The sequence below is a fragment of the Acinonyx jubatus genome, chromosome A1 (genome assembly GCF_027475565.1).
Source record: "Acinonyx jubatus isolate Ajub_Pintada_27869175 chromosome A1, VMU_Ajub_asm_v1.0, whole genome shotgun sequence".
Lineage (NCBI taxonomy): Eukaryota > Metazoa > Chordata > Mammalia > Carnivora > Felidae > Acinonyx > Acinonyx jubatus.
Genome location: NC_069380.1, coordinates 41,402,403 through 41,424,967, shown reverse-complemented (window position 1 = coordinate 41,424,967; position 22,565 = coordinate 41,402,403). Strand labels below are relative to the sequence as shown.

Below are 22,565 nucleotides of genomic sequence, written 5' to 3'. Positions count from 1 at the left end.
CAACCCCATTCTGTCTCTCTGTCAAAAATAAATAAACATTAAAAAAAAAAACAGAAAGGAACTATACTAGATGGAGTTGTTACACAAAGTAAACTTTATTTGCCTCAAATAAGATCACAGAAATAACTTTGAAAGTCATGACTCCTTGAACAAGAGTGAATGTTTTTTTGTTTGTTGGTTCATTTGTTTGTTTTTAGGGTTGGGATGAATGTTTAGATAAAGGAGCCTTGCCATCACATGTAGAGGCAGGCATAAGGTCACACATGCACTTTAATATGCATGCATTGTATATTATGTAAAAAACTACGCATACATTGTGTGTTGTGCTCCCCCTTGAGCAAATATTTTAGTATTACAATGAGATAAAGGTAACTGTCGGTCACTGTGGGTCACTCCATGGTCCATTTGTGCCAATGTGAGTCAGAGGTTAAGCTCAAACTGGTCTGTGTGGTCTGGGCTGGCTGGAACTCTTTGTCCGGGCAGTTGTCTTTGCTTGAGGGGTCGTTTCAGTTTCCATCATGGGATGCTTTGCCCCTCCAGTCTTTTGCCTGAATTAGTAGATAAGCTGGAAAGAGCTTAAGGAAAAATATGGGACAAAGGTCAGTGGGTACAAGCAGGTGAGCAGTAAGTTTAGGTCTTGGGGTCTAGCTGGTGACAGTGTACTACTATAAAACCTGCAGATGCTAGATCCTACTGAACATATTATTCAATGTGACCCATTTGCGTACGTAGGTATTCTCCTCTTTCTGTTGATAGTAAGAATTGAGTATTGTTTCTGCCTCTTTACGTAACACACTTTTCATTATTAAATGGTACAAGCAACCCCATTTCCCAGTGCAAATAGTGATTCTCTGTTTGCCACCTCTATGTTTCTCTTTGTAGAGAATTGTTTTTAAAATATTATAGAATCACAAGGTTTTGAGATATACGCAAATGACTACTTATTTCTCAGTGATTTATTTTCTAAAGAAAGTACCCTGCCTTGACCAAAAGAGCTCCCACACCTCCTAGCCCCCAATAAAGACCTAGACTTGTTCTAGAACTTTCAATCATTTATTTTCATGCAGTCCCTTCAACTGTAAAAATAGGGCGTTTGACCAAATAAACAATCAATGAGGTTCCCCGAGCCTCTACAATTTTGTGGTTCTGTTTCCTGGAAGATCATCTAATTGAAAGCCAGTGTTTGTTGCAGTGAACATTTAAGGACATCATCTTCAAAAAAGCAGCCTATTTTAACTTCAATCACAGAGTGATGTGATCTTGTTGAATATCTAATTGCAAAGCAGCTACATGTGGTCTGTAGGTCAGCTTTTAATAGCATAAGTATATTTTGGTTGATAGAATTGTAACCACACTGTTACAAAGTGGCTCCAAGAAACCTAGAGAATTGCATCTTTGAAAAAAAGAATGTAGCTATTAATGATGCCAGAGAACTTCAGGAGATTGCCTTCCCAAATATTAATTTTTCTATATTATTCCTACTTTTATTATAGTGCTACACCCAATTAAAGCATCAAGCCCTTAACCTATACTTGTGAAAAAAGCAGTTTATGATGGGTGTAATCATATTCCCATAGGTCCAATTATCTCAGCTGGTTCCCAATTAATCCATGGAGTTGTTAGGGACTCCTTTTAATTAGATCTCTTCCTCTCAAAGAACAATCTTTTTTTTTTTCATATTTTATTTTATTATTTCCTCTACTGGAACCCTGCAGTGTGGGGATACTACTTTGAAATGCAGTTGTTTGTTTGATGGCTAGTTGAGATTTAATAAAGATTATAGTTTTAACCAGAGTCTTTTGAGTAGAGATATAAATGCAAGTCCTTCTCTATGAAAATTAAAGGCAAATATGTACAAAGTGAGAGGAGGCATCTCTTGTATATTTTAAGTTTAACATTTTTCTTATTAAATCCCATTGATCTTTTGCATTATCTCCCTGAATGTGAAAATTGGCATAGAATTAACTGCTTCTTTTTTTATACTGATTTACCTGTTAACTTTATTACCTTTAAGGACATTAATTTATGTTTTAAATTAAGATATAATAAAGTGAGCTCTAGAAGGAAGACATTTGATCCACAGTGACATTTTGCCTGTTAAATCTCCTCTAGGCCATAGATAAAGTACGAAGGATAAAAGGTTGCTTTGTCAGCAAGGGGTTTCTTTTATATTTTCTTTCTGGTAGCTCGTATATTCTTGCTTTCTTTTTAGAGTTCATCAAGAAAACTCTTTGAAATTGTAGATTAAAATCTAAAATTGTGTCATTCTTGTCCAACTTTCTAAGCTGTTAATAATATTGTTTTATGTATGAGTAAAACCTCATTAAATTCAGAATTGATACAACTTTATAGGAGTACAAGTGCCTTTGTCACATCCTGTATATCCTGTTCACTGGCATAGAGTGCATTTCCCTGAAGGGAAGGAAAGTAAACCATTTCATCTTTCAATTTATTGACATTACAGGAATTTAGGAAGTTAGCCTTCATGAGGACTGAATTACTTCAAAAACTTTGTTGTATATACTCAGCCTAATATAAATAAGTACGAATTTAAGCTTTTGTTTGGAAAATCTGGCTAACCACATGAGATATAAATTCAGTCTAGTTTCTTTTATTATTTATGCCTTAGATTGTGTCTACTATTGCTATGCGGGAAAAACGTACTTAATGGGGAGCCATATTTCTGTAGGATGTCAGCGAACAATAAAAGTCATAAATGTATCAAAAGCACCTATAGATAGAATATTTGCAGTAAAATAGATCTTTCCTGACTGGGAACCTTTATAATGATAAACTAAGACCTTGACTGTAGCATTTTCTCAATTCTAGTCTTTTCCACTGATGAGTTGATTTCTCAACCCATATAGCAACTATCACACTTTGTTGCTATTATTACTTTTCAAGTCTTCCGCTCTGCTAGACTGGGTAAGTGTAGCACTAAGCCTTAGGAATCTCTGCAGGCGCAGCTCTTTCTGTATTGCTTGGAGTATTTACAAGACTTTCAATAAATGTTTATGGAAGGAAGGGAGAAGAGAAAGAAGGATCATTTTTAATATCTATGTCGTGGGATTGTTCTAGAGACAAAATTAACCACTACAGACATTCTTTCAGTACTTACAGAATAAACATCTATAAGGTCTTGAGGCCTTTCAACAGAGTTCACTTCATCCTGCATTCCACCCTTTGCTGCCAACAAAGTTTCTAGCTCTTTGCTGTCAATGCTGGTCAATATCATTAACTCTTTTCCTGAAAGTTACCTGCTATGCACTGTTAGTAGAAGTTCAAAAGCATCAATGGATATATCGCAGTTACGGTGGGGGTCAATTTTAGTCTCCATCTGGCATGAACTAACAAAAATGTACGTAAGCCAGACTCTCCAGTTATTAAATGAAAATGAAGAATACTTGAACAAACATTAAATCAGGAATAATTCAGATTATCTTGACTCCTAGTTTTTCTCAAATTGAAAATTGGAAGGGAAGTAAATTGCTAGCATATTGTTTATTGATCTAGGAATTCCAACAGTGGGATCTGTTTAAAGGAATTAGGCTAAGATGTTGCCTTAACATTAATGCATCTGCACTTTTTAGACAAAACCTCCCCTTTTGGTCTTATGAGGGATCTTCTCCCCAACACAGTCCCTGAAAGTTACTGCTAATGTGTGTTTCAGTGACTCCTTTTCCTTGCTGCTTTGTCAACCGTACCCACTTCAGATGGGCACAATTTTTCTTTATGTGTGACTTTACTGCAGTTATGTTTTTAGACTCTAGATCACACCTGGGACTCAGTTTACGTAATGAGATTGTAAGCATCTCCACTCAAACCATTAGTTGTTGATTGCATGTTTTAACTAGTTTGAAATCAGTGTTACTTCACTGTTTTGGTATACAGAGCCCTACCTGTAGCTTCAAGTGACAACTACATTAGATGTTCAGAAAGCTTATTGAATGAAACCACTGTGTGGTACTCCAGTACCACGTTACAATAGCCGTTATCAGTTGTGAGATATATTTATTGAGGAAACTAAAATCTCAACTTGTATTTGGGTCTTGCTGTTTTATGTAGTAATCTTTAGTCATCCAGCACCATCGATCACTGACTCATCCCAATAATTAAATTTCCCAAATACATGGGATTTAGAATGTTAGAATATCTAATGCTGTCAAGACTGACAAAAAGTAATTTTAGTATTCTCCCTCTCTTCCTTGCTTTTCTCCTCTTCCCTCTTCTCCTTTCCCTCCCCAACTCTTTGTTCCCCACTTCTCCTCCTTTTTCCCCTCCTTCTCTTCTTCCTCCTCTTTCTTATTCCTACCCTTTCTTTTCTTCTTATTCATTTCCTCTCTGAAATATAAAATACTATTCTAACTCAGATCTGTAGATTGCTGCTGTGTTATTCCTCATTAGAACCATCTGCACAAACCCAAAAAATGTTGGTAGGGATTGTGTTTTGGTAGATCTTGGATTATGTTACCTTTCCCTTTAATGTTCAGTTATGTTTGGAAATGATTATGTCCTATATTTGTGCATCAAGTCTTTGAGAGAGCTTTTTGCCACCTCCTTTCCTAAGCAATAGCCTCTTCTACCTTGGCAGGGCTGTGGGATGGTGGATTTCTCTTTCTTACTGATTCTCAACAGCTACCACAGTGACCGCTGCTATTTGACCCAGTCACAACCTCCAGCATCCATTCTAGAGCTGCCGCCACTTGAAAATCCCTGTACTTTTTTTTTTCTTTTCTTTTCTTTTCTTTTCTTTTCTTTTCTTTTCTTTTCTTTTCTTTTCTTTTCTTTTCTTTTCTTTTCTTCTTTTCTTTTCTTTTCTTTTCTCTTTTCTTTTCTTCTCCTCTCTTCTCTTCTCTTTTCTCTTTTCTTTTCTTTTCTTTTCTTTTCTTTTCTTTTCTTTTCTTTTCTTAAGTTTATTTATTCTGAGAGTAAGAGAGAGAGAGCACATGAGCTGGGAGGGGCAGAGGGAGAGGCAGAGAGAGAATCCCACATAGGCTCTGTGCTGTCAGTGCAGAGTCCAATGCGGGACTCAATCCTACGCGAACCATGACATCATAACCTGAGCCGAAATCAAGTGTCTGATGCTCAACCAACTGAGCCACCCAGACACCCCCCACCTCATAGTTTTCTTAACTCAAATTTTCTTCTCATGTTTTCTCTTTTTGCTCACTTCCTTCTCTCTGTGATGGTCAGTTATGTCTCTTGTCCCACCACAACCTGAAAAGTATCACCAGCGTAGGTCAAGTAAATAAAATTACAGTTGTTTTATATTGTGAATAAACTAGGCAATTACAGTTTCATGTGGTATGCTCCTTAGGGTCTCAATTCAGTTTTGCTAATCAGGGGCTGGGCTTTTCTGTATTTAACACCAAAGGATCCTGGCAGACTGGTCTCCAAGTAATAGAAAATAAATTGTAATTGTTATTATATAAGTTATACTACTGTCACTACCTAATATTTGTGGGTAGAATACTCTGTACCAATCCTTGTTCTAAGCAATTCACAGCCATGATTTTATGGTTTCTCAACAAGCCTAAAAAATAAATGCAGATCTTAATCTCCATTATATAGATGAAGATGTAGAAGTTTCAAAATTTTAAAAAACCTTGAAATCTCTGAGCAATTAAATGAAATTACACTTTAAAAGAATGTAAATAATCATGTTCACAGAAGATATTTGCTATCTTCAGGTAGAGAAACTGACGTACCAATATTGAGAGTTTGTTTCTTGGCTAGAACCTAAGGATTCTGACTGAAAATTTCATTCTTTCCCTTACTCCATTAGCGCCGATATATGACTTCAGTACTTTCTCATTTTGAGTATATTATCCATTTAATCATTTCTTTAGGATAATTTAAAATAATTTTAAATGATAAAATTTGCCTGTATTAATAGACTAGTATTAATGTATTTAAAAGTGTTCCTAGTATTACTTTATTTGAAAAGTTTAAATAACAATATGGTATTTGCAAATTAACAAAGTTATTGAGAAGCTAACAAATATATGCGTTACTGCAAGAAATGCTCTTCTTTTGGGGCACCTTGGTGGCTCAATTAGTTAAGTGTCCAGTTCTTGATTTCAGCTCAGGTCATAATCTCATGGTTCAGGAGATCAAGCCCTATATTGGGCTCCGTGCTGGAGCCTGCTTGGGATTCTCTCTCTCCCTCTCTCTCTGCCCCTCCCCTGTGCACACACACACACTCTCTCTCACTCTCGTTCCCTCTCTCTCTCTCTCTCTCTCAAAGTAAATAAATAAATAAACATTTAAAATGTATAAATGTTCTTTTTTCTTTTGTTGTATGGTCACATGTAGACCCCTAGCCTTCGTCCATTTTTCCCACTGGGATACATCCAAATGGATGCACTCAAACTGGGTACAATTTTTTTGTGAGACAGCTCTAAATCCACCTATTTTTCTCCCCTTCAGGAAAACGTATCTGAGTGAAAGTTAAGACTGATCTCTGTGCTGAAGGACCTGTGAATCTATTCCAATATACTTTTAAAATAAATCATTCTGAATCTTTATTACTTGTAAAAAATCATTTTCACACACTTGGCAATTATTAATGTCATTTTTTAACCCAGACTCTGAATCCTGGCTTAGAGCTGATCACAACGAATACCTATGAAGAACATTACATGCGAATTAAAAACCTCAACCATTTAGCTAATACCAGGTGCATCTATTCACAAGAACCAACTTTTGTCATGAAGCAATTTCATTTTGCAGCCCATTCCAAGAATATTAGCAGGCATAAATAAGATCTTATATATGAAGAATACCCCAAGGACAAGAATGTATCAAATATTTATCAGTTGGGGGCTCACAGGGAAAAAAAAAATCCCAATTTTTCCAAAATTATAAAGAGATAATTATTTTGAATACATTTTTTTCTCTCTGTGTATTAATTACTCATTGAATTGGTACATTTTGTATAGCACCTAGGCAAAAATATATTTTTATTTTGTCTTGTATTTTTTATGCTATTTCAAGGTTCAAGTAACATATTTTATATATTTATGTGTATATAAATAGAAAACATCAAGAAATCAGGGTTTTCTTAATCAATGTACACATCCACTAACATACAAAAAAGATGTAATAGCATTTTTGTCACGGTCAATCATTTCTTTGCTTGCTCATAAATCACTGAATTTGTGCTGTACTAGGAAAGTGGAAGTGATCAACTGTAGCCTTCTTTGCTATTGAACTTGCACTGCACGTGACTTTGAACTTCATTCCCTAGCTCTGCTTTAGAAGATGTAGAATAATTGTGTTGCTCCTTCCTTTCATTTTTTCCCCCTCTTTTTCATTTTGGAAAACAGGCATTTTAAAGCTAAATTATAAAATGATACTATGTTATGAGAATTCTTGTCACTTCCTTCACACTATTTAACCTTTAGCTTAACTTAATGATCTATGGTTGTTTCAAAGTCTGGAATTGGAACATCTCATATAATGTGTATAGAAAGTTTTACATGCAAACGTTAAGGGCTGTATCCCAAAGGAATTGAAGTAAGTTAACTCCTTTCTAAGTCACAGGCTCCTTGTTGCCTGGGTCATATCTTTTAATTGACCTTGACTTTGTTTAAGTAAAATCTTCTCTAAAAGAAAGACAGGATGAGATCGAAGGGTTTTTGTTAGTTTTGGTTCACCTGTGTGTGTGTGTGTGTGTGTGTGTGTGTGCGCGCGCGCGTGTGTGTGCATGATTGAATATTGTGTTTTTATTTCTACTATTTAGACCTTCTCCATATTCCACCTCTTGAGAAATATAATACAGAAGGCCCTACATACAATTGCCTAGTTTTAACTATCAAAGAGAATAAATTCCTCAGGCGTACCATTAAATAAATGAGATCTAGGACAGACAAACTTGGCACAGGACTCCTTAGAAACAGACTGAGTCTCCTGGTTGTCTTGTGTGTGGGATCCCTATAGTCAGCCTTGACACTATCTCACCTCTTCTACAAAATGCTTCACTTGTAATAAGGATGATTTTTACCCCTTCCTACTTAGTGTGATAACATAATTTCTTCCACTCTTTTGGAAGTGTCTTGGGCATCTCTAGGAAAATGGGATGCGAATAGGTCACAGGTATAAAGTATTTGGCTTTAGCTCTGTTTTAAATCTGGAATTAAAATTCTGTTATCCTTAGTGGAATCATCTTTATCTTAATCCATCTTCACTGTCCTCTCCCTTATGCTTACAGACTAACTGTACTTGCCACTAAATACTGTCTTTTATTTGATTCTGGTTTTATCTTTCAGTACAACTGCTATTTAGTTAAATATGGCTTGTTTTTGTTTGCCTGTTGCCGTGTCTGAATTCTGCTTATTTTCTAATTTTATATGTATTTATGTTTTCCTTTACTCGTGTATATAGATTATAGAGAAAATATATGAGCTATTTTATAAAATTTATAAATACATATGCAAAAAAACTAAGTACTCTTGTAATTCTGGAAAATAATTTACTTTTACTTTAAATGCTGAACTCTGAATTTAAATGTGAACTGATTCATAGAGTTCATCAAATTTCTTTTTCAGTTCTCAAGAGTTCTGTGCTAATAAATTTGGATACTCATATGGTATGGACTAACCCAGTCATTTACCATAACTTATATTTCATAACATCACATAAATTTTAAGATATGCACCTTAGAAACCACCTGTTTACTCTGTATATTCCTTATCTTTAGTATCATGCCAATAACATGTAATAATGTTGGCTGTACTTAAGAAATAATTGACATTTTAAATTTCAAATCCATTTAAGAATACACTAAGGAATTTTGACTAGACATTTGATCTATTTTGGTTCCTTAATAATAGAAAATTGGAATATCTTTCTGTATTATTCATGTGATTAGAGTTCGGCAAAGTCTTATTTGCTGTACTTCTTTACTCTTTCATCTACACAAAAACAATTTAGTTTAATTTGTACTGAGGAGCTTGACACTAACTGGTGCATATGAGAATTTGAATAATTACTATTGGATGCTTTCTTTCCACAGTAGTTAGATATTTTCCCTATTTTGGGGGAAAGTGATGTAATACCTTCCCTCATGTGCTATGTAAGTTTGACTCTGTAATTTACATGTCATGGTTGAGTTCTACTCTTATATCCTGAAAGGTAAACTCTAGTCTGTTTTCCAACATGTCCACATTCTAGGAATTTTTCATTTTTTTAAATGAGGGCACATAGAAGTGAACTGAATAAATAAATGAATAAAACAATCATATGATGATAATGTAAGTAAACCTGGGCTTGAACTTTCAGAACTATATTACTTTAGTAGTTAATTTAGCTAACCCTTTGTCAAGAGACCTACAATAATTCAGTTACTTAAAGAATACAGAAAAAAAAGAATAAAGTAAAACAAATAAGTTTATTTTAATGGTCCAAATGAGCTATTCCAGGTCAGTGAATGGTTGTACTCCATGACATCATCCAGGGTAGCTCTGTCATCTTCAACCAGTGCTCTCCAATGTCATTCTAGAAAAGGTGCAGGAAGAAAAACTTAGCATCTAACATGCAAGTTGGCCCAGAAAGCAACACATCACTATGCCTAGTTACAGGGAGTGCTGGAAAATATGGTCCCTAGGTGGTCACTAACTCTCACTTAAACTCTATTATTATAAAATAAGCAGAGAACAGATTTTGGTATACAATTACCAATAGCCACCATAATCCCCTTGACACATAAAAAAATATATTTTTTAAAAAAGTATAAGGCTCGGAAATAAATCTCACAAACATGGGAATTAGAATTGTCATTCCAATAATGTGCGGCCCTAAATTCATACTGGTGTTGCATCAGAGTTTATCCCATGAAAGACGTTGTTGACCTCCCTGATAACAGCATCAGAGGTTTTTGATCTTTTTGCCAGTATCTCCTTGTTATCTTTAATAATGTACAATGGTATATCATCCAAAAGAAGTCTTAAAACTATTTACATATTCAGACTATAGCCTCATATGGTAATCAATTTAATGAGTTAACTCAATCTGCTAATCTTATTCAAGTTTCTTTGACTTTTCATTGTTCTGATATGCTAGGATTCAGTATATACATTCATATTCATCTTATATTTCTCATAATTTTAAAAATATATTTATACTGAATGTATAGCTGTTTGTTTCTTAAGCACTAAATACACTGATTTACCCATGAAAGCCATTTAATTATGAGTTTGTAGATCTAAATCTAATTTTAGACTATTTTAAAGAGCATCCATATCTTCCCACCCTTGAGTAGTGTGCTGTTTGCTCTGCCTTTTCTGGAAGTCCATGATATCAAGATATGACCATACTTACTAGGCATTTGTTATTTTGTTTGTTTTTGTTTTTGAGAGAGAGAGGGAGAGGGAGAGGAAGAGAGAAAATGTTAAGTGGGCTCCTTGCCTAGAGCAGAGCCTGGCATGGGGTCCAGGCACTCGTTATTAATAAGGCACCTTGTTGAGAGCTGTAAGGGATCCAAATGATTCTGACATGCACATAAAGCCACTTAAATGCAGAGGCCTCCTGGTAAATAGTCATCAGGACACATGACCTAGGATTCAAAATCTGGAGAAATTCTCTATACTTGTCAATTTCTTAATCATTGGAATTTTCTCTTGGTGCTCCTCTACTGTTTTGTTCATCCTTGTTTTCTTGGACATTTCAAAATCCACGGCATAGATTTCTTATTTCCTCGACTGGCAGATTTTATGTGATTCATCTGTCTCCATCCCCCAACACTTTCGATTCCCAATTTCAGTTAGTTTTATGTTTTTATTTTTTATTTTTTGTAATATAGTATGTATTTCATAAAACCAAAATTTCTTTTTCACAATAAAGAAGGTTAAGCAGGATGTATTTGCAATGTACTGGACACCTGTATTTTGTGACAAAAAGAAATTATTTATTCAGCAGAATGTTATATAACACTGTGGAAAAATGATGAGTTTTAGTGCTAAAAAAATACTTTTATTCCCAGCTCCAATATTTTATTTCAATTGAACAGACATGTACTGCATTCCTAAGATATGTCAGTTACTCTCCTAACTATACACTATAGGTTCAGAAAAGAATAAGACAGTCATAGTTCTCAAAAGTATTTACAGTCTTCCAGCTGTGTGATATAGACAATGTAGTTCATATTTATAAGGACAAGTTTCCTTTTCTGTAGAAAGGGGATAAGATCTGCCTCATAAGAATATTATGAGAAATCAAATGATGTTATTTGATTCCCATAATTATGATACATATGAACTTTTATGTTTTTACTCTGGGGTCAGCAAAATTTCCTTCTATGGATTAATTCAAAATTTTAACACTGCAGTTTTAGGGGTTGTTTGAATATTGTCTTTACATAGAGGAAGCAAAAAGTAAATATCCTTAAAGTACATTACAAGCTGGTGATAAATAGTTTATCACAAATTCTTTTCACATTGTTATAATTCATATATTTTATTTTTCACTGGTGGTTTGCTCACATAAAAATAAATCCTAGAGATATATTCATTTCACATGAACTTCAACCTGCCTTAATGTATTAATATTACATATATATATGTGTGTATTTATGAATACATATATGTAATTTCTTCCTTAGTTAATACTTCTCACAAATAAGAGGAATCAGTGAATTACCAGTATGATTTATAATCTTGATCTAGGAAGGGCCAAATGCTTCATTTTAGTTTCTAATGTAAATACTTGATTTATTTCCACTTATATAATTTTCATTTGGTTAATGTATTTATTACATAATTATGAAAATAGTCAACTAGAAATTATGCTTCTTTATAGAATTCTCAAGGAATCAGAATTCCTAAAGCCTATAGATTAAGTATAGCATGATATATTTTAAAAAATCTTTCATGCAATATTTCTTGACAATTCTGGACTACAAGATTTGCTTCATAAGTGAGTTTACCCCTTCCCTACCCCAGCATCTCTCTCTCTCTCTCTCCCTCCCTCTCTCTCTTTCAAACACACACACACACACACACACACACACACACACACACACACACACACACCCCACAGCTCTTTCAACAAAGAGAATGAAGAAAAAGTTAAGAAGCCATTTAGTTAAAATAAATAGGTTCAGGAAGAAAAGGATGACAGCACTACCAGAAACTAGAGGGGAAAAAAATTGATTAGAGAAGCCTGGGTGGCTCAATCAGTTAAGTGACTGACTTCAGCTCAGGTTATGATCTCCTGGTTCATGGGTTCGAGCACCGCATTTGGCTCTCTGCTGTCAACACAAAGCCTGCTTTGGATCCTCTCTCCCCTTCTCTCTCTTCCCTTTTCCCATGCTCGCTCTCACTCTCTCTCTCTCAAATAAAATGTTAAAAACATAATGATTAGGGGCACCTGGGTGGCTCAGTCAGTTAAGCGTCTGATTTCTACTCATGTCATGATCTCACAGTTCACGAGTTTGAGCCCTTCATCGGGCTCTGTGCTGACAGCCTGCTTCATTCAGATCTTGTGTCTCCCTCTTTCTCTCTCTCTGCCCCTCCCTCGCTTGCATTCTCTCTCTCTCTCTCAAAAAAAAAATAAATGTTAAAAAAATTAAAAAAAAACCCATAATGATTAAATTTACTTATTGATAATCAATGAATTTCTAAAACAGAAAAATATTAAGATTCAAAATTGACATGATTACAAGAAACTTGATGTTTGTAACATTTATTTGTCCCTATATGTGTTTTGACAGTTTTGATTGGATGCCATATGTTTAAACAAATTATGGCATATTTTATGCCTTTTTGCCATACTGCTTAGAGCTGGAGTATAGTATAATTAATCTAGAATGATTAAATGGTGTTGAGCTTGGGGTCAGTGCACTGAAACTTTTTATAGGTAGAGCTGGTGTGAGAGTGGGAGTGTAGTCACGAGGGAAATAGTGATAGTAGAATAGACAGCCCACTCTGCTCACCTTGTCCCCCCAGGCCGGATCCACTGATCCAGTTTTGTTGATCAGGTGACATTTCCCCATTAATATTTAAGTGGAAAATTACTTTAACAAAACTTGTATTAACAATCTACTAATAAGTTTTCTGGGAATACAGGTATGAATGTGTGTCACACTTTTCTTCTTTATCAGCTCCCATTGGAATCTTCTTTATTTATTCCATTCTTTGTTCACTGTCACCAGAACTAACCCATAAATTCTAGGACTGGTTTCACTTTTCACTGTGCACCTGCCTAGTATATTGGAACTGTGGTGTCCAATATGGTAGCCAATAGACACATGTAGCTTTTTAAATTTAAATTGTAATTAATTAAAAATTAAATAAAATTAAAAGTTTAATTCATCGATTGTACCTGCCACGTTTCAATTGTTAAATAGGCACATGAGGCTAGTGGCTATCAGATTAGACAGTGTAGAGAATATATCCATGACTGCATTAAAAAAAGAATAGTGCTGCTTTAGAATGAGTAACAGGTTAGTTGCTTGCTTCTGAGAGGTTGCTATATTATTCTACTAAGAATTGTTAACATACCACAGAATTGTAAAAATCATACATTACTAGCACATGGACTTACTGAAATTTTATCTTTTATAATAAGGCAAAGATATTTTTAATAGTGGGGGATTTTTAAACTTGTTTTTGTTTTTGTTGGCCTTTTTTATTAGTTTTTAACTAATGTGAATCATTGTTACTTTATGTCCTAACATTAAAAAACTTCAGTTTATACATTACAAACCTTGCTCACTTCTTTCACAGAAAATTTTTCTTTGAAGTCATTGGGAGATCCAAACAGGAATAGTAGATAGAAGAATTATGCCAGGGGGCAAAATGCTGTTCCTTTTCATGTATCTATAAAATGAAATAAAATATGTTTGATGAATTGCCAGTCTATTTGCTCTACTTCAAAACTTGCAAGGCACCTATGTTATTATGAAATATAGATGCCAAGGAAAACTGGAGTCTCTGAAGAGGGAATGGAAATGTTAGAAGATAGAGTACAGAATAGAAGAATTAGAATGCCTGGGTGTCTGGGTCTATTGTCAGCTGTTTGTTCTGAGCTTTTGTGTGTGTGTGTGTGTGTGTTTTAATGTTTATTTTTGAGAGAGGGAGGGAGAGATGGAGTGTGAGTGGGGGAGGGGCAGAGACAGAGACACAGAATCCGAAGCAGGCCCCAGGCTCTGAGCTGTTAGCACAGAGCCCAACACGGGGCTTGAACCCACAAACTGTGAGATCCTGACCTGAGCCGAAGTTGGACAGTCAACCGACTGAGCCACCCAGGTGCCCCTGTGAGCTAATGTTTTATACAGCATGGCAGTGCCCTCTGTGTTTCTGGTGTTTCATGACTTAGGAATCTGTCCCATGAATGTGTCTCATTGAGTCTTAAACAAATGCTATTCATTATATTTACAAGTAAAACACATCATCTGGCCTCAGAAGGTTTAAATATTAACTTGATATTAATATAGCTCTACCTGCTTCCCTTTTGCTAATGTTTTACAACTGTAGCTGTGCTTGTTTCATTTTTTTATTTGTTCTGAAATTTTATTTTTAAGGCTCCTTATGTCTATTTTAGGCAAAACATATTTAGATGAAAAAAAATTCCGCCAAAGATATAGGTTTCATTTTAATGGATCAATTTGGCTGATTATATTTGTCATATTTAGTTTTAGTAGTTAAATTTTCATGTGGCATTCTAATTTATGCTTTTGTGACTTATCTTTTTGGGTTTTTGTTTTTGTACAATAGTGGATGGGGGGTGTGGCATTGTATTGTCACAAAAACAAAGGCAGCTTCAGTGACCTGAGGGCTTAGAGAGAAGCAGAAATTGCACTTCATAGTTGAGGCCTCTTTTACACAAGGAGATGCCTTCTCTACCCCTCCACACCTCGAATTAGCAGTAACAGGCCAGTTGCCATTCTCTGTTCCTCTAATCCCAGCTTGGGAATTGTATTGCATGTCAGAAATTGTCACTTAACTGCAGGAACGTAGGTCCTAAGTCCGAATCCCCTCTGCTCCATCTGCCCACACCCACATAAATATACAAGTGTGCCCTGTATTTCAAAAGCGCTCTCTCTCTCTCTCTCGTTTGTCTCTCATGCGTGCTCTCTCTCTCTTTCTCTCTGTAAGAGGACAGTGGGGCCTCACTTGATTGAAAAAGGAATGTGCTTTGGACTGAGAAAAAGAAATTTGCAGTGTTGTGTCTCAAAGCCTGGCTGGTAAATGACACGCTTAAGTGCACGGTGAGGAAGTCTCCCCACTCTCTTCCGTAACCGCTGTTAGGCAGATGTCAACCTCAGTCATGGGACCCAATAGGCCACAGTGAGGACGATTATAAATGAGGAGCAGGGGTGCAAGCGCACCTGGCTTCAGGGGTCCCAAACAGACCAGGCTCTGCCCACTTACCACTGACCAAATCCAAAGGCAGAGAGAGTAGTGGTGGTAACACTAGAAAGGAATTTATTTCAGTGAGGCCCACACTGGGAAGACAGTTGGCTAGTGTCCCAAAGGCTGTCTCCAAAGTGCTGAAAATACATCCAGGTTATATAAAGAAAATGTGGTACAAAGGTGAGTGGGTCCATGCAGGTGAGCAGTAAGGGTCAGATCGATCATTGTCTTGGGGTCAATCATGTGAGGTCTTTATTGCTTGAGGTGGTAGTTTCGGTTCCCATCGCAGGATGCTTTGCCTGCTGGGTCTTTTGCCCGAGTTGAAACATAAGCTGGAAAGGAGAACTTAATCAATTAGAAAGTACAGACAGGTCAGAATGGAGGTAGTTAAAATTCTCTTTCATGATTGCTTTCACCCTGGCTCCAAGAGGCTGGGAGTTGGGTCCAACTCACAGGCAGTACTATGCTTTTGGCAGTGTTGTGAGGAATAAAACCTTAGCTCCACCAGAACACAGAAGGTATGGGGGAATGCAGGGAAGCATAAGGCAGGACTGGACAGGACAGTGACATCCTTTCACTTTCTTGTACGCACACACATGCACACACACACACAGGAGACCCACACGTGCATGTACATATACACACAGGAGTTCTGTTGCTAAGGCACTAAGGGATCTGGGTGATGTCGTGGGGCTCTACTGCTCTCTCAGAGTGCCAAGACCTGAGTGGGTGTGTCTATCCCCACCCTGGGAGTAAGAGACAAAGTTTGCTAGGAAAGGCAGAAGAGCCACAGATGGAAGAATCCCAAAGGAGGGCAGAAGAGGAGGCCATGTAAGAGATTCACTCTTGTTTATCCTTTTTCTAACACGGATTTTTAAAAATATATTGGTTGAGTAATATCTCTGACTTATTTTCTTTTGCTTCCCTGACCAGTGTTCTAGGATATTGGTGAATTAGTTTCAGGACTGGCTCTGTGGACATTGGCCCACAGAAGGGTCCTGTGCTTGTTTAATGTTCTGCTGTTGCCATCTTGGAATTCTTAATACTTTTGAACAAGAGACTCTACATTTGGCACTGGGCTTCACAAATGATGAGCCAATCCTGATTAATCTTACCTGTAACAACATTTGCCAGAGTTAGAGGAATCTCTTATTTCTCTTTCAATTTCACATTTCATCAATCATCAAACCTTATCTATTTACATCTTTTTTTTTTAACCTTTTAAATCCTCTTTTCTCCAATCCTGTTGCCACCTCCTTATTTCAGGATAAGGTCGTCTCTCACCTGGACCATTGTAGTCTCAGAATCTTTTTGTTGTCCCTTTCTAATTCAGCCTTCACACATCTACAAGCGTTATTTTGAGTCAAATATATCATCTAGATTGCCACTTATTTAGGAGATTGCTATTACTCATGACAAACCACTTTTTGTAAAATTATTTTTATATTCTACATATATTATTTTTCTTTTCTACATAAAATTATTTTTCTATTCCTGAGTATATTTTGTACCTAGTAATAATTTAGTGATTTGATAATTTGATTTCTTCTGTTAAAGAATTTCCATCATTTTCTTCTTATTTAATAGTAATGATGTTTGTCCTCTGTGTCTGAGATTAGATGATACCCATTTTTAAAGAGTCACTCAGTAACTTACTTCTGGGGTGTGTGTGTGTGTGTGTGTGTGTGTGTGTGTGTGTGTGTGTTAGAGAGAGAGGAAGGGATATTGACTAAAACTTTCTCATTGCACCGACGCTGTTTTTATGCTTATTCTTGATTTTTCCTTCATGCTGGGATTTTTCTGTTGTAGAATAGAGCCAGTATAAAAGAGATGGTCAGTGTCAAGTCTCTGATTATGAAGTAGATTTTGTCTTCTAGTTCATTCTATTCCTCAAGCAAAGCTTAAGCCAGAGGGTTATGTTGGAACCTAGAGGTACATAGCTAATAAGGGGTAAGTGTCCAACTTCTACTAGAGAAATTTACCCTGGCTTTAGGGATTGTGCATTTTTACTTTGAAATATTTTGGACTCTTTCTAAAATCTAGTGTTAAGCTACTGGCAGGAATGGGAAAGCCAACATTCTATTGTGGTTAAGATAACTGATTTTGGAATTAAATTGAATTCCAATCATACTAACCTTTCTTTTTTTTCCATTTTTTTAATGTTCATTTATTCTTGAGAGAGAGAAAGAGGCAGAGCATGAACGGGGGAGGGGCAGAGCAAGAGAGGGACACAGAATCTGAAGGAGGCTCCAGGCTCTGAGCTATCAGCACAAAGCCCGATGCGGGTCTCGAACTCATGAGCTGTGAGATGATGACCTGAGCTGAAGTCTGACGCTTAACCAATTGAGCCACCCAGGCGCCCCCCATGCATTCTTAATATGTTTATAGCTTTGATTCCTAAAGTATATTTTTTTGTGTGTGAAAAATCAAATTGTAATGCTTATGTCATAGCATTGTTCTGAGTGAGGATAAAAAGAGATAATTGCTTGACACATGGTAAGTACCTCAAAAATGACTGCTGATTGTCATATATTATTTGTTGTTATTGTTTCTAGGGTGGGTGCAGGAAGGTACAGATGGATTTTGATCATCCTATCAGCACATTTCTTGATACTGGCAGAGTTTAAAGTGGGTACAGTCACTGGTACATATTACAGATATTGCTGAAATGCTTTCTATACCCACATCATCTTATTGGTGGAAATGACATTTGAGACAAAAAAATTCTGGGGCACCTGGGTGGCTTAGTTGGGTAAGCATCCAAATCTTGATTTCAGCTCAGGTAATCTCACAACTGTGGACATGGAGCCTGCTTAAGATTCTCTCTCTGCCCTTCCCTGTTTTGCACTCACATGCTCTCTCTCTCTCTCTCTCTCTCTCTCTCTCTCTCTCTCTCTCTGAAAAAATAAAAAATAAATAAAAAAAGAAGATAAAATTCTTTGTGCTGCTAAAGAGTTAATAATCTAGATGAGTGATACATATATATGTATTTGCATGTGTATCCTTCAGTAATATTATATTTTGATAATGGTGACTGTATTTGGGAGAGTCTCACAAATCATTGTATAGTCATTACTATTGGTTTCTTTCTGAGTCACCGTGAGCGACTTTCAGATGAGTTGCATATGGAGTGTGCGCTGCTGATGCACTATACCTATGTAGTCAAGAAGAAACAGTGGCCATGTTTTTAAAGATATAGCTATGGAGCATAATAAAGATCAGAGCAAATGCACATCATCTTTTGAAAATACATGGCCACTTCCAGAGAATTATCTTAGTGGTACTTGAATGGTCTGGAGAGTTTCAGAATGGGAGAAATGCCTGAACCTCCGTTTGTGATGTATTATGGTTTAACTGTCGTGCATTCATCTACTTTAGGAATGAATTTGACTTTTGACAGCTGTATAAATCAGCCTAAATTATATTTGTCTAAACAATATACAACATAATTCTAAGAGAATCCACTTCATATTTCTCTATTGCTATTGGTTTAGGTTTCTATATTCCTAACAGCTATTTAAATCCTTATGATAGCCTTGTCAATGTATAATTAGTACTCTAAGGCTATCCTACCTCTCAGATTTACAATATGCTTTGGGATATATCAGCAATTCAAGTTTTTCTGCTTGAATGTGCATGTTCAGTAGCACTGAACCCAAAATATGAAGGTCTAATGAATTGGCTTTAATGGTTTCCTTGCCTCCTTAAATGTTTTTGTTTTAATTGGTTATGCCACACTATATACTGAACTACATTGAAAAGTTCACAGCATTGATGCTAATGCTCTCTTTCTAATTACTGCATAATGAACAAGGTCTGACAGTGCAGTTTTAGAGGTTAGATACCACACTTAGTCATTATCTTCATATTTTTATGAAGTAGAAATCTTAAACCTTCCATTATAATGTAGATATTATATATGTACACATGTGCTTTAGGGTATACGTGTGTGTATACGTGTCTGTTTTAGATAAATCCCCGGCAAAATGTAGATTTAGGATAATTTATTTTTAGGTTATATATAGCAGTATATGTATATATGTTGTATATGTAAATATTCATACATACATTGGAGAAAAAAACCTACATAATAATCAGATTCTCAATTTGTTTGTCAAAAGCTTTATTTCCAGTTTAATATATTCTTCTATAAATGTATCTAGTACTTATGAATCATGAATCTTCTCTCTCTCTCCCTCTCTCTCTCTCTCTCTCTGGCTTGGAGTTTGAACAAAATATTCATATTGTTTACAGTTAAAATACTCTAATGAAAAGTGTTAGGATCATGCCATATATTTAACTGATTTAGGCATCTTGTTTTCATTATGAATACATGTCTTTGCAGAAGAGCTTTATAAATTGTTACACTTTGATATATAGGTGGAAATAATAACAAGAAATCTAACAAATTATGAAAGTTGGGAGGGAGGTACAACCACATTAGGAATCCAACACCCTTGTTACACAAAAAGTACCAAACATTGTTATACATACCCCTTCTAGTATTGGTTCTCCAAAGTATTGTGTTTTTTTGTTTTTATTTTGTTTTGTTTTGTTTTACAAAGGTGGTGAGAAAAATTTAATCTGGTTTTGGCTATGCACATTTTAGTTTAATTTGCCTTTCCAGAGTTAAAATACAGCTATTTAATTTGAAAGAAGTTTGATGCCAAATTACCTATCAATAGATAGGTAGAGCAATAGAGCAATAGATGATATATTGACTTTATTTTAGAAAAAAGACCCCTAAATATATTTTATGCAAACTAAACTGTACTTACTATATTAATTTTATGAGTTTGTATTACATGCTTTTATTTTTTTTCTTGTTCTTTATTATTTTTATAATTTAAATTTTAGTTAGTTAACAGTTCAATATTGGTTTCAAGAGTAGAATTCAGTGATTCATCATTGACATACAACACCCAATGCTCATCACAACAAGTTCCCTCCTTAGTACCCAATTCATCTAGCCCATCTTCCACCCACCTCCCTCCATCAACCCATAGTTTTGTTCTCCGTCATTAAGAGTCTCTTGTGGTTTGTTTCCCTCTCTTCTCTACCCTACCCTCCTTCCGATATGTTCATCTGTTTTGTTTCTTAAATTCCACATATGAGTGAAATCATATTTGTTTTTCTCTGATTGACTTATTTTGCTTAGCATAATACACTCTAGCTCCATCTATGTCATTGCAAATGATAAGATTTCATTCTTTTTGAAGACAAGTAATACTCCATCTTCTTTATCCATTCATCAGTTGATGGACATTTGGACTCTCTCCATACTTTGGCTATTGTTGATAATGTTGTTATTAACATTGGGGTGCCTATGTCCCTTCAAATCAGATATGTCATTTGCAAATATCTTCTCCCATGCCATTGACTGCCTTTTAGTTTTGTTGATTATTTCCTTTGCTGTGAAGAAACTTTTTATCTTGATGAAGTCCCAGTAATTCATGTTTACTTTTGTTTCCCTTGCCTTCAGTAACATGTCTAGTAAGAAGTTGCTCCAGCTGAGGTCAAAGACGTTACTATGTGTGTTCACCTCTAGGATTTTGATGGTTTCTTGTCTCACTTTTAGGTCTTTCATCCATTTTTAAAAATGTTTATTTTAGAGAGAGAGAAACAGAGCATGAGCAGGGGAGGGTCAGAGAGAAAGGGAGACACAGAATCCGAAGGAGACTCCAGGCTCTGAGCTGTCAGCACAGAGCCTGATGCGGGCCTCAAACTCATGAACCGTGACATCATGGTCTGAGCTGAAGTTGGACACTTAACTGACTGAGCCATCCAGGCATCCAAGTCTCTCGTCCATTTTGAATTTATTTTTGTGTATGGTGTAAGAAAGTGGTATAGTTTCATTCTTCTGCATGTTGCTGTTCAGTTTTCTCAGAACCGTTTGTTTAAGAGATTGTCTTTTTTCCGTTAGATATTCTTTCCTGCCTTGTCAAAGATTAGTTGATGATGTAGCTATGGGTCCATTTCTGGGTTTTCTAAGCTATGTGTCAGCTTTTGTGTCAGTACCATACTGTCTTGATAACTACAACTTTGTAGTACAGCTTGAAATCCAGAATTATGATGCCTCCAGTTTTGCTTTTCTTTTTCATGATTGCTTTGGCTATTCAGGGTCTTTTGGGGTTACATACAAATTTTAGGATTGTTTGTCCTAGCTCTGTGAAGAATGTTGGTGGTATTTTGATAGGGATTGCATTAAATGTGTAGATTGCTTTGGGTGGTATAGATATTTTAACAATATTTGTTCCTCCAATCCATGAGCATGGAATGCTTTTCAATTTCTTTGTGTCCTCCTCAGTTTTTTTCATGAGTGTTTTATAGCTTTCAGAGTATAGATCTTTTACCTCTTAGGTTTATTCCTAGGTATCTTATTGCTTTGGGTGCAACTGCAGATTGGATCGATACTTTGATTTCTTTTTCCGCTGCTTCACTATTGGTGTATAGAAATGCAACAGATTTCTGCATGTTGATTTTATATCCTGTGACTTTGCTGAATTCATATATTACTTCTAGCAATTTTTTGGTGGAATCTTTTGGGTTTTGTACATAGAGTATCATGTCATCTGCACATACTGAATGTTTGACTTCTTCCTTGCTGATTTGTGATTTGGATGTCTTTTATTTCTGTTTGTTGTCTGGTTGCTGAGGCTAAGACTTCCAGTACTGTGTTAAATAGCAATGGTGAAAGCAGACATCCTTGTCTTCTTCGTGGCCATAGGGAAAAGACTGTCAGATTTTCCCCATTGAGGATGATATTAGCTGTGGGTCTTTTGTATATGGCCTTTCTGATGTTGAAGTTTTCTGAAGGTTTTTTATCAAGAATGGATGCTGTGTTTTGCCAAATGCTTCTTCTGCATCTATTGACAGGATCATATGGTTCTTATCCTTTCTTTTAATAATGTGATGTATCTCATTGGTTAATTTGCAAATATTGAATCAGCCCTATATCCCAGAAATAAATCCCACTTGATCATGGTGAATAATTATGTTAAGGTACTGTTGAATTTGATTTGCTGGGACCTTGTTGAGAATTTTTGCATTCATATTCATCAGGAATATTGGTCTGTAATTCTCCTATTTTAGTGGGGTCCTTGTATGGTTTTGCAATCAAGGTAATGCTGGCCTCGTAGAATGAGTTTGGAAGTGTACCTTCTATTTTTATTTTTTGGAACAATTTGAGAAGAATAGGTGTTAACTCTTCTT

The 22,565-nt window shown here is 35.8% G+C and overlaps 1 protein-coding gene across 9 annotated transcripts in view; it reads left to right on the top strand.

The window, feature by feature from the left end:
* PCDH9 (protocadherin 9) overlaps positions 1-22,565 on the top strand; it is a 910,922-nt gene that overhangs the window by 471,428 nt on the left and 416,929 nt on the right. The gene's annotated exons all lie outside the window — the stretch shown is intronic.